Raw genomic sequence first — 10730 nt, 5'->3', positions numbered from 1 at the left:
CCGGTTGTCAAGGCAACTAGGGCGCAGGTCTCCCCAGAGACTCCGTCCCCAGGGAGGGGGCGGGGCGGGGCTCCAGGCGGACCAATGGGGAGTGCAGAAGAACAGGGTCCGGGACCCGCGGTCCTGTCGGCGCGCGGGCGGGGTTGAGTGACAGGGCAGGAGGCGGGGTCGGCGCGTCTGTCCGAGGAGGAGCTGCGCGCCGCGAGGAGCTCGGCCGGGCGCGTCGCGGCGAGGGTGACACACCATGGTCACAGTTCTCGGAGGTCTCCGCGCCGCTGCCGAGCAGCGCTCCCCGGCTCTCCCGTCCGCCTCAGCCGCCTGGACAGCACCGCGCACCGGCGGCCGTCGTTGAGACGCTGCGGAGTCGCGGCGGGCCGGCGGGAGCTCGGCGGGGGTCGCCGCCCGGCGATGCTACTTCTGTCGCTGCCGACCCTCTCCGCGCACGCCCGAAGCAGCTCGGGGAAGAAGAAGCGGCGGCTCTCGGCGCCCGCGCGCTGCGCTCCGGTCGCCGTACCGGGACTCCCCACGAGCCGGTAAGAAGCACGCGTGGCCGGGCCTGGGTGGTGGGATGTGCCGGCCTCCCGGACGTCTCCTCGGCTCCCCTCGCTTTGGGTCGTGGAGTCTCTGGTGCGCCGAGGGTGGGGAGCACGAGCTGCACGCAGTCTCACCCTGGCTGAGACCCCCGACTGGGAGCGACGGGGTGTGGGTCACAGCGAGTGACACTGCCCGGTGGAGCTGGTGCGGACAACCCTACGCGGAGCGCGCGGTGGGAAGGGCTCCCGGAGTCTGTTTCTAATTTCTGTAAATGATTGTGGACATGGTGTGGTTTGAAGCCGCCCAGAAGAATGTGTCTGTGTAAGGGCTCGGAGAAGGGGGTAGGGACGGGGACAGGCCTTTTTTTTTTTTTTTTTTACTAGTTTGCTTCTCTTTGCTGCCGGCCAGGCTTCCTTTCTCCACTCTGCTCGATAACGTGAGCGCGGAGAGCTGCAAAGTTAAAAGTTAAGCCGAAGTCAAGGAACTTTGGAAATTTAATTTCCTTCTGTTTGTGTGTTGGAGAAGCGAGGATGGGGACACAGGAGCGAGTTACAGCAGTGCAGGTCTCTTTGGCCTTACCTGTGTGTAAGATCGACACCTCCCCATACTTGCGACCTAATCTTTTCGACAACCTTCTGTCATTTTCGCTTAATTGCATCTTTGAAATAACAAACGCGGTGACTTCATAGGTAGCTGCCTGGAGCTGAGTTTACCTCTCCGAAAATGGGGCAATCGGGTTTGTTTTCAAGGCGAGACCTACACAGAATGTGGGACACCTGATCTGTGGGTTGAAGGACGCAGCCTAACTAATTAGGAAGATTTAAAAAGGTCTATCTAGAGACCTGTATTAAAGTATGGAAGGGGAAAAAAAAGTACCTGTATTATGAACCAGGCGTTGGTATTTTCCTAAATTCTTGAACCGGGTTGGCAGGGTCGGAGTGAAAACCTGCTTCATTCTCATTGGCTGCATGTAGTGGTGACGAGGTACAAATTATTTTTTCACTTGCATTTTTTTTAAAACTAAGTTCATAAAGATAGTGACTCAATAAATCCATAAACTGTCAGATAAGTATCATATCATCCAGTCCCACGTGTTTTTGGAACATCATGTTCTAAATTTGTTGTTCTCCAGGTTTTCTGGGAGTAACCCATGGGGAGAAGGGAGATGCCTATTAGGATTTAAAGGTAGAAGCCATTAAGTCTTCATTAAGAAGGGTACATTTTATGGTGTGTTTCACTTTCAACATTAGAGAACTGTGGCCCCTTTTTACCATTACATAAATTTATCTTTGAATTTACCTCATCCCAACATTTTCCTTGTAGTATCCAAGCCCTCCTCTGCTACCTTTTGAAGATGATTATCAACATCCAAAAATAAACAGTTGCTTATAAACACACACACTCCACACATACACCCCATACTACACATATACACACATACCCCCCACACCACATACACACACATACCCTCCACACCTACACCCCCCAGACACGCACCACACATACCTCACACCACACATACACACAGCACACACACATACACCACCACACACACCACACACACCCCACACCACATATACACACACTTACCTCCCCCACACCACACACACCCACCCCACACCACACATACACACACACACACCCCCACACCACACACACCCCAGATACACACACCCCACACATACACACACATACCCCCCACACCACACACACACTATACACACACCCCACACACACCCCACACATACCCCACACACCACACATACACACCACACAGACACACACCACACAGACACATCACACAGACACACACACACACAAATACACACCACACACACCCCAGATACACACACACCCCACACACATACACACACCCCACACATACACACACATACCCCCCACACCACACACACACACCCCACACACCCCCACAAACCCTCCACACACACACACACACACACACACACACACACACACACACACACCACACACACCACACACACCACACCGCACACACACCAGGGTCAGTATGAAGAGCAGATTTGAATAACACAACAGGGTGTCCAAAGTTGTAAAACTCATTTTATCTTCTTTTTGTTTGTTTTTAGAGATGCCTCTTAAATGCAGGATTTCACCAGGAGAATTGGCCAGCCGATTGTTTGGGGGTATTTAATAGGTGTTCACATGGGGGAGGGAAAGGACTGGGGGTTGCTCAGGCTAGGTGGGTGCTCCACACAGCTGCATACCTGCCCCTAGGCCTTTGTCTTCCTTATCTTTTATTTAAGAGAAATGAGCGCAGCCACAGCTCACCTCCAACAGATTAAGAGCTGGGCGGGCGAGCACTGTTCGAGACTTCAATGGCTGGCTGCTTTTATATCTTATCTTCTTGCCTAGTCCCAGATCTACTGTAGAAAGGGAGTATCTGAGGAAACTTGTTCTTTTTCCTCTTTTTTCTTCCCCCTTTCTTTCTGCCGCTTAAAAGAAATAAGATGCAAATCGCTTTTATAGCGTAATCAAACGATAATCATATTTAAAATGGAAATGAGACACTAGCGTGGGCTAGTCAGAATTTCAGCTCTTTGGAGTGCGTCTTGGGAAGTCCTGCCTCTTTAGAATAGTATTGTTATGAGGCTTCGGATGGGACCGGATGACTCCTTTGGGTTCCTGTCACTTTAAAAGGCAGGAGCCTGGGAAAGGAGGAAAAAAATGCTGCAGCCTAGGGTAGAAAGCTCCTCTGTGGGGGGGGGGTGTGTGTGTGTGGAGGTGGAATATTTGCAACTCAGCTCTCGGTTCTCCCCACCCAGCCCTCTTCCTTTCCTGAAAGTTTTTCTCCATTTAAAACTTTAAGTGGGTCTTGCACATGGGAGCTATAGTTTTAAAAGATAGCTTTTCATCAGTAGGTGGCTGTCTGATTTTTAATGACCTAAATTAAAGTTACAAAGTTTTGTGTGCCGTAACAGAACTGTGTGCATCCTGCATCGGGAGAGGAGGCCTTAAAATAATTATTGACTCTGGGGGAGAGCGAGTGCTTTCTTAAAGATCCTCTGCCTGTTTTGCTTTGTTTGAGACAGGTTCTCTGCAGAGCCCCTGCTCTGAGACTCGATTTGTAGATCAGGCCAGCCTAGAATTGACAGCTTTAGGCAGCCTCTGTCTCCTGAGTGCTGGGACTAAAGGTGTGTGTCACCACGCCCAGCTCCAGATCTTTATTCCGGAGTCATGAGCAACTTCTCTCTTCTCCCTACCTACCCTCATTCCTGAATGCTTGGCCATCATTGATAGCTTGTGAAGCAGTAGGAAACTAATTGTTAAGTTATTTACAAGTTCCAACAAAACAAAATAGAAACTCAGAAACTCCTCAGCCAGATTGTATGAGCCACATCTTGTCGATGTGGCCCTTAGACTTAATGTATTTCCCTCTAGGTTTGATGTCTGACAAACAGGAGCTGGTCAGTTACTTGTTTAAATGCTCAGCCAAAGAAACGGGCCTTTCTATTGTTTTGTTTGCACAATGGAAATGTGTGAAATGCTTCCAGTCAGCTGGAGCAGAGTCCGTAGCCTGACTGACTGGCAGAGGTACCCAAATGCCAGAGACCTCCTGAGGTTTTTCATCTGTCAGATGTCAATAACCCGTGTCCACCATCAGCTTAGTCTGAAGGTGAGATGAAGATGTGCAGATGTGGGGAAGTGCAAGTCGTCGTAGTCTTGTTTAGCCTCTTTGCCTCCTTGTTAACCTTTTCAGAATGAAATAGCCTTCTTAACTTGAGAAGCTTGTGACCGTCATCTCAGGTCATCTCTGAATGTCTAGAGCGGTGGTTCTCAACCTTCCTAATGCCGTGACCCTTTACGGCAGATGTGGTGACTCCAGACCGTGAAATTGTTTCATTGTTACTGCATAAGTAATTTTGCTACTGTTCTGAATTGTAATGTAAATACCTGATAGGTAGGATATCATATATATGAACCCCCAGACCCACAGGTTGAGAACTGCTGTTCTAGACTCTTAAGTCATTGAGTTTAGCACCAGAGGTTTTTTTTTGTTTGTTTGTTTTTACTTGAATCTGAGTTGTGAAAAGGCCAGCAGTGTCTACCTCACGAGCACCCATGTTTCCCTTCTGATGTTCTTTCTAGCTTAGTGGCACCCAGCTGTGCTGTACCTTAGAGTCACTTAGATTTAAATACTTTGTATTCTCAGACATTGCCCATATTAAATAAAACAGTCCTTGGGGTAAAGTTCAGGCACCCGATTACACCTTACCAATACCTTGGGAACCAGTGCTCTGGCCTGGTTTCTATACCCAGTATAGAAAATCTGATTCTCGTAAAGGCAGTGGGATTTCAGTTCCATAGTCTTCTCTGTGTGTACGTGTGTCTGTTCATGAGAGCACCTGCGTGCACATGTACCCACTGGGAGTCATTCTTCCTCAGATCTATCATTTCAGCTGTGCAGTTGCTGTCTTCTCCATTGCTGGGGGTTACCCCGGGGGCTTGTTCATGCTAGGGAGCATGCTGCTACTGACTTCACCCTGGCCTTCAAGTGTTGTATTTTAACCTTAATTTTATTTGTGTGTGAGTGTTTTGCCCACATGTATGTATGTGTGCCATGTTGATGTCAGGTCCGTGGAGTCCACATGCAGACCCTGGATGCCATGAAACTGGGATCCCAGACACTTGTGAGCTTCTACATTAGTGCTTAGAACTGAACCTGGCCCTATGCCAGAGCAAGAAGTGCTGTAACCACCGAGCCACCTCCCTAGCCCTCCAGGATTGTTCCTTTTTTAGGGGGGTCAGGAATTGTCACTTTATGAGTACATCCTGTTCTCCGTTGATTCCGCTCGCTGTCTATAATGCGTTCCAGTTACGATTCCCTCCCACACCTGCCAACCTCTTCTTCCTTACCAACCTCTTTCCCGTATTTGTGACTTTTTGTTTTATATCTCTCAGAGTTTAAGCAGGGCGGTCCATGTGACCACGGGTTTTTATCTATCCACTGGAGCCCGGTGTGCCACCACTGTGCCTTCCCGGCTCCCCACAGGTTTTAACTTGACTACCTCTGGAGCTAACTAAGACCCAAATGAGGTGGGCACACCTTTAAGGGATGGTTTTTTTCCCCCTTGGTTAAATCATTTTAAGTGGGAAGACCCTATTCTAATCCAGATCTTTGAGGCGAGGAGATCCACCTTTCATCCTGGTCACATGTTCTGATGATAGTCTATATCAAGGATGTGGGGGGAGGGGTTTGCTCTCTTTGCTTGCTGTCAAGTCCCTTCCTTTACTAGCATTAGAACCTACTTCGTTAGACTGTTGTGTACTGAAGACCAGCTGAGACATTCAACCTAATAGACTGAGGAACTTCTGGATTCTTAGACCATTTGTTGGTAGATGCCAGTGTTGGATTAGCTGGACCACAGCCTGTAAGACGTTCTAATAAATCCTTCACATGTGTGTGTGTGGTGTGTATGTATATGTAGGTATATGTATATGTGTAATTTCTCATCTTTATGTTCTGTTACTCTAGAGAACCATGTTGCAGTAAAAAAAGAAAAAAACAATGGATTGGCGGCTACCGGTACCCTTGGGTTCCTACTCTGCATGGATCTCTGCCAGCCACATTCTTACACGGTCCCTTTGTCGGGCTGTTTCCATGCCTGAAACACACATCGTGTTCGGCAGCCATTCAAGCTTGGCACCACCACACCACGCTAGCCCCAAGCCTTGTATAGCTGCTCTCTCCAGGCTGTCTCTCTGCCTGCCAGGAACTTAGCTCACATCCCCGGTAGCCCAGTAAAGTCAAAGTTCTAGAAACTTGTAATTTATCAGTCAGATTTACATATTAAGTTCTTTTTTTTTTTTCTTTTCTTTTTTTTTTTTTTTTTTTGGAGCTGGGGACCGAACTCAGGGCCTTGCACTTGCTAGGCAAGCGCTCTACCACTGAGCTAAATCCCCAACCCACATATTAAGTTCTTTTTTTTTTAAAATATTTATTTATTATATTTACATGAGCACACTGTCGCTGTCTTCAGACACACCAGAAGAGGGCATCAGACCTCATTACAGATGGTTGTGAGCCACCATGTGGTTGCTGGGAATTGAACTCAGGACCTCTAGAAGAGCAGTCGGTGCTCTTAACCGCTGAGCCATCTCTCCAGCCCACATATTAAGTTCTTAACCCACAATACATCCACACAATAAATTCACTGCCAGTTAATAAAGATATAAACTGCCCTCCTAGACAAGGTAAAACTGACCTAGTCCACCTGGATCTGGATCCTCTCTGTCATCTCCATCTTGATTTTCTCCCTTCCCTCCTCTTCTCTCCTTTCTTGACTTTTTCTCCGTCAACCCTTCCTTCTCATCCAGTGATAGGCTCATCCTGGACCCGCCTTGCTGCCTGATGACATCATCCTCCAGAGCCATGCCTAATAGGTTCACAGTTAGCTTTAGGGCTGCGTTACTCTGTCCTCACCCACCGCTGACTGTCGGTGGCTGCACTTTGCGTGGGCCCAGTGTCAGTAGGTGCAGCTGCCATGCCATGGTTGCCTCGTGTGGAACTTCTCCTTATCTTCAGGATTCCCTATGCTTTGTCCCCTGTTATGCAATGTTCACTGGGCCTTGGATGGGTGGTGTAACTGTTTAAGCTGAGTCCTCAAGTGACCCTTATTATCAGCGTCCTGTGCAGCCATAGTTTTCTGCATTTCTCTCTTTTCATTGCAAGAAGAAATGACATCTGAACGAGACTGTCCTTGTATGCTCAGGTGTTTGGATATGTGCTTTCTGTTTGGTGCCGTTTGGGTCGGTATAGGAGGTGTGATTTTATTTGATGCTGTTTGTTTTGGGTAGCTATAGGAAGTATGACCTTGCAGGAGGAAGCATTCCCTGGGGAGCAGCCTCTGAGGTTTCAAAGTCATGCGCCATTTCCAGTGCTTTCTCTCTGCTTCCTGTTTAAGATTCAAGATGTGAACCCTCCTCAGCTTACTGCTCCAGCCACCAAGCCTCCCTTTGGCATGCCATGATGGACTCCCTCCCTTTCTGCAATTGTAAGCCAAAGCAGACTCTTTCTTTTTTTTTTTTTTTTTTTTTTTGGTTCTTTTTTTTCGGAGCTGGGGACCGAACCCAGGGCCTTGCGCTTCCTAGGCAAGAAAGCAGACTCTTTCTTAAGCTGCTGTGGCCTCCACAGTGTTTTGTCACAGCGATAGAAGAGTCACTAATACAGGACGTGTCTCTGATTAAGGCTGAATAGCCTTTGTAGGTATAAGCATTAATGTTTTGAATGTGATTTGAAGGTATTAAATTCAACTGATCAGCAATACTGGTTTCCCACCCAGGGCTTAAGGCCTCCATCATCATTGCTTTTGGACTGGGTGTATAATACTAGGGCATGGACTCCCTCTCGTGGAACAGGCCTCGGGTACGCTCATTAAACTGTGGACTACCCTGTAACAGCTGTACCACTATTGTATCCACGGGTACCCCTTGCCTGGTACCTCCCAGGCCGGTTTTGTACTGCCTAAGGTTCCTATCGGATACCACCACTGTAGCCTGTACAGTACAGCATCGTGCTGCTCTATGAAAACTAGCTGTAGGGAGAGAGTTTCTAGCTCAGTTCCAGCCTGACATCTCTGTACCTTACATCCAGGGTGTGCGCTCATCTCAACCACCCACAGGTTCGCACGAACCAGTTCTGGTGAGTAGCTTTCCTAGTGAGCTCTTTCCTGCTGTGGTGTAACAACACACTGACCAAAAATCCCACGTTGGAGGAAAGGGGTCATGTGACTTAGACCTTCCCAGTTCATCACTGAGGGAAGTCGAGGTAGGACTGAAGCAGAGGCCACAAAGGCATGCTGCTTAATTGCTTGTTCAGCAGGTTTCTCATACAACTCAAGGCCACTTGCTCAGGAGTGTACCACCCCCAGCACGCCCTCCTACAGAATTATTAACAAAAAAATGCCCCAAGACATGCCCACAGGTCAGATCCTTGATAGAGATACACTCTTCCCAGGTGACTCCAACTTGGGTTAAGTTGACAAAAATGAACCAGCGCAGTAACCAAGAGGAAAGGCGAGACTCTGTACTGCTTTCGGGAGTCTTTGGGACCCACTGGGGTATCCTGCATTCGGCACTGGGTATATTAGTGACTCATTACCTAGAACTAGCATTGCCTCTTCCTTCTCCTGCCTTCAAACTGCCTGTGTTTTTTAAATTGGGTTTCCAGCCTGAGGTTACTGAATGGTTTTTCATGCCCCTTCGTTTTGGTTAACCCTCCCAATCCTTTAGTTTCTCTACTTGACTCTTCCCCCAGCATTTTCTCTCTCCCCTCGTCTTACCTACTACTGCTGTGACTCTCCCTGGAGGCAACTCCCTACAACACGCATGTTGGACACCAGCATTTCCGCTGTATCTAGCTCTAATGATGGTTTTCTGAGTGCTCTAAATCCAACTGAATAGCTTAATTCCTCTCAGATGCTAAGCTTCACATGTGGAAATGCAGTGTCCCAAGCACCAAAAATAGAAACTGTCGTCATTCTGCTCCAGAACTGGGAACAGGGAACATTTAGAGATTTTCCTCTCTGTCTCTCTCTCTTTTTTCTAATCATGCCCAGGAAGACTCTTAGTTACCAAATGACATGATCAGATTTTCAAAAGGAGTCTCTCATTTGGTGTTAACATGAGCACACAGATTCACAGATTTAAGAGTGATTTTGTGCCCTACTCCAAGAGCCTTCCCTTTAGAGAAAAAAGATTCCCAAAGGACTTTAGGAAGTTGGAAGCAGACACCAAACCTTCGAATGTAATGGTGACTGCCACGTGTCCCCTGCTGATGCCCAGCTTGAAAGAAGCGGTTTCATTCAACCTCCTGCACATATACTTGGAACACCTAGAAGGATGTCCTTTTGTCAATGTTTCATTGTTTTAATGTGATCTCAGTGTAAGTGAAAATAAACTGAAACTCTGCTTTCTTGGTAGGCCATTCTTTTTTTCATATACTGGTAACTGCCACCCAGGTGATACAGTGTTGCACACAGAATATTGGGTCCCAGAGATAACTGTTTACAGTCTAGCCCACAGTGGCTACAAATTCAGTCTGTGTCCTCCACTGACCTTCACCTGGTGATTCACCTGCCTCAGTGATGGTGCTACAGTGTACATACACTGTACCCTAGTCATTGAATGAGAAAGACTCATTCTTTTTTTTTTTTTTTTTTTATCCTTTTTCTTTTTTTCGGAGCTGGGGACCGAACCCAGGGCCTTGCGCTTCCTAGGCAAGCGCTCTACCACTGAGCTAAATCCCCAACCCCCGAGAAAGACTCATTCTTAATGAACTGGGCTAGAACAGTTATGCACGTGACATTAGAGCACTTGACGTTGCATTTTGCTTTGTGTTTTGTTGAAAAAAATGATACGGGGATCATTTAAAATAAGAACTTTTTAAAAGAAGCATAGTTCCCCATTTACTGTGTTGTTCCCCTTCTACAGAAGTGTAACTTGGAGATCCTTCAGCTGTCCACGGAAGTGAATAGTTTAAAACATTTACCTGAAAGTCCAATGCCATCGAGCTTTTAAAGGAAGCGGATAATTAGTAACCTGCAAGAAGCATTTCAGCTTGGGTAACCCATGATCCTCTCTGCATCTTTCACATTCCTGACCTGTGAGCTGATTGTAATCACAGACTCATTTGAACACAGTATTGATTAAAGTCAGTTCTCACACAGGCTGCTTTATTTTTACGCTGCTTTTTATGTCTAGCTCAAGAAATGGGTTTACGGCAAGGATTCGTGAATAATATAGTCTGTTTTCTCAGACTATAAAAACGTATCAAAACTTTAAAAATCCCCCTTTTTCTGTAATTCATCTAATAGGTTGGAAAAAAAATTAACGTAACAAGTCAGGAAGCCTTAGTTCAGGGGGACCCAGATCTCAATGGAACAAACCACACTGTGACTTGAAGTGTTTAGCCGGGCTAAGTGGGTGTCCTATGTAAAAGTGAGTGACCGGTGTTACCACACAGTTCCCAGTTATGCTGGTTATAACTCAAGGCTGGTGTATTCTCCCATGTTTACAGCACAGAATTCCTAGAGTCACGGTGAACAAACGTCCACCCAGGGATTCTGAATAGACCCTCAATATTAAGGTACAAGTGGGAATTTACTTGAACTTTTTTCTTGAGACTGTCTCTGAGGCATGGTTGTCCTGGAACAAAA

The 10730-nt window shown here is 47.2% G+C and overlaps 1 protein-coding gene across 9 annotated transcripts in view; it reads left to right on the top strand.

Annotated features, from left to right (window-relative positions):
* Positions 1-221: 221 nt before the first annotated feature.
* The window catches only part of Ptpn13 (protein tyrosine phosphatase, non-receptor type 13), a 174295-nt gene continuing 163786 nt past the window's right edge, over positions 222-10730 (top strand). For 8 of the 9 annotated variants that reach the window (XM_087584017.1, XM_087584016.1, XM_087584012.1 and 5 more), the window contains exon 1: positions 226-533. The gene's annotated coding sequence lies outside the window, so the exon portion shown is untranslated. 9 annotated transcript variants of the gene reach the window in all.

Source organism: Rattus norvegicus, chromosome 14, assembly GCF_021556685.1.
Source record: "Rattus norvegicus strain SHRSP/BbbUtx chromosome 14, alternate assembly SHRSP_T2T, whole genome shotgun sequence".
Lineage (NCBI taxonomy): Eukaryota > Metazoa > Chordata > Mammalia > Rodentia > Muridae > Rattus > Rattus norvegicus.
This window is presented reverse-complemented; position numbering and strand designations above follow the sequence as displayed.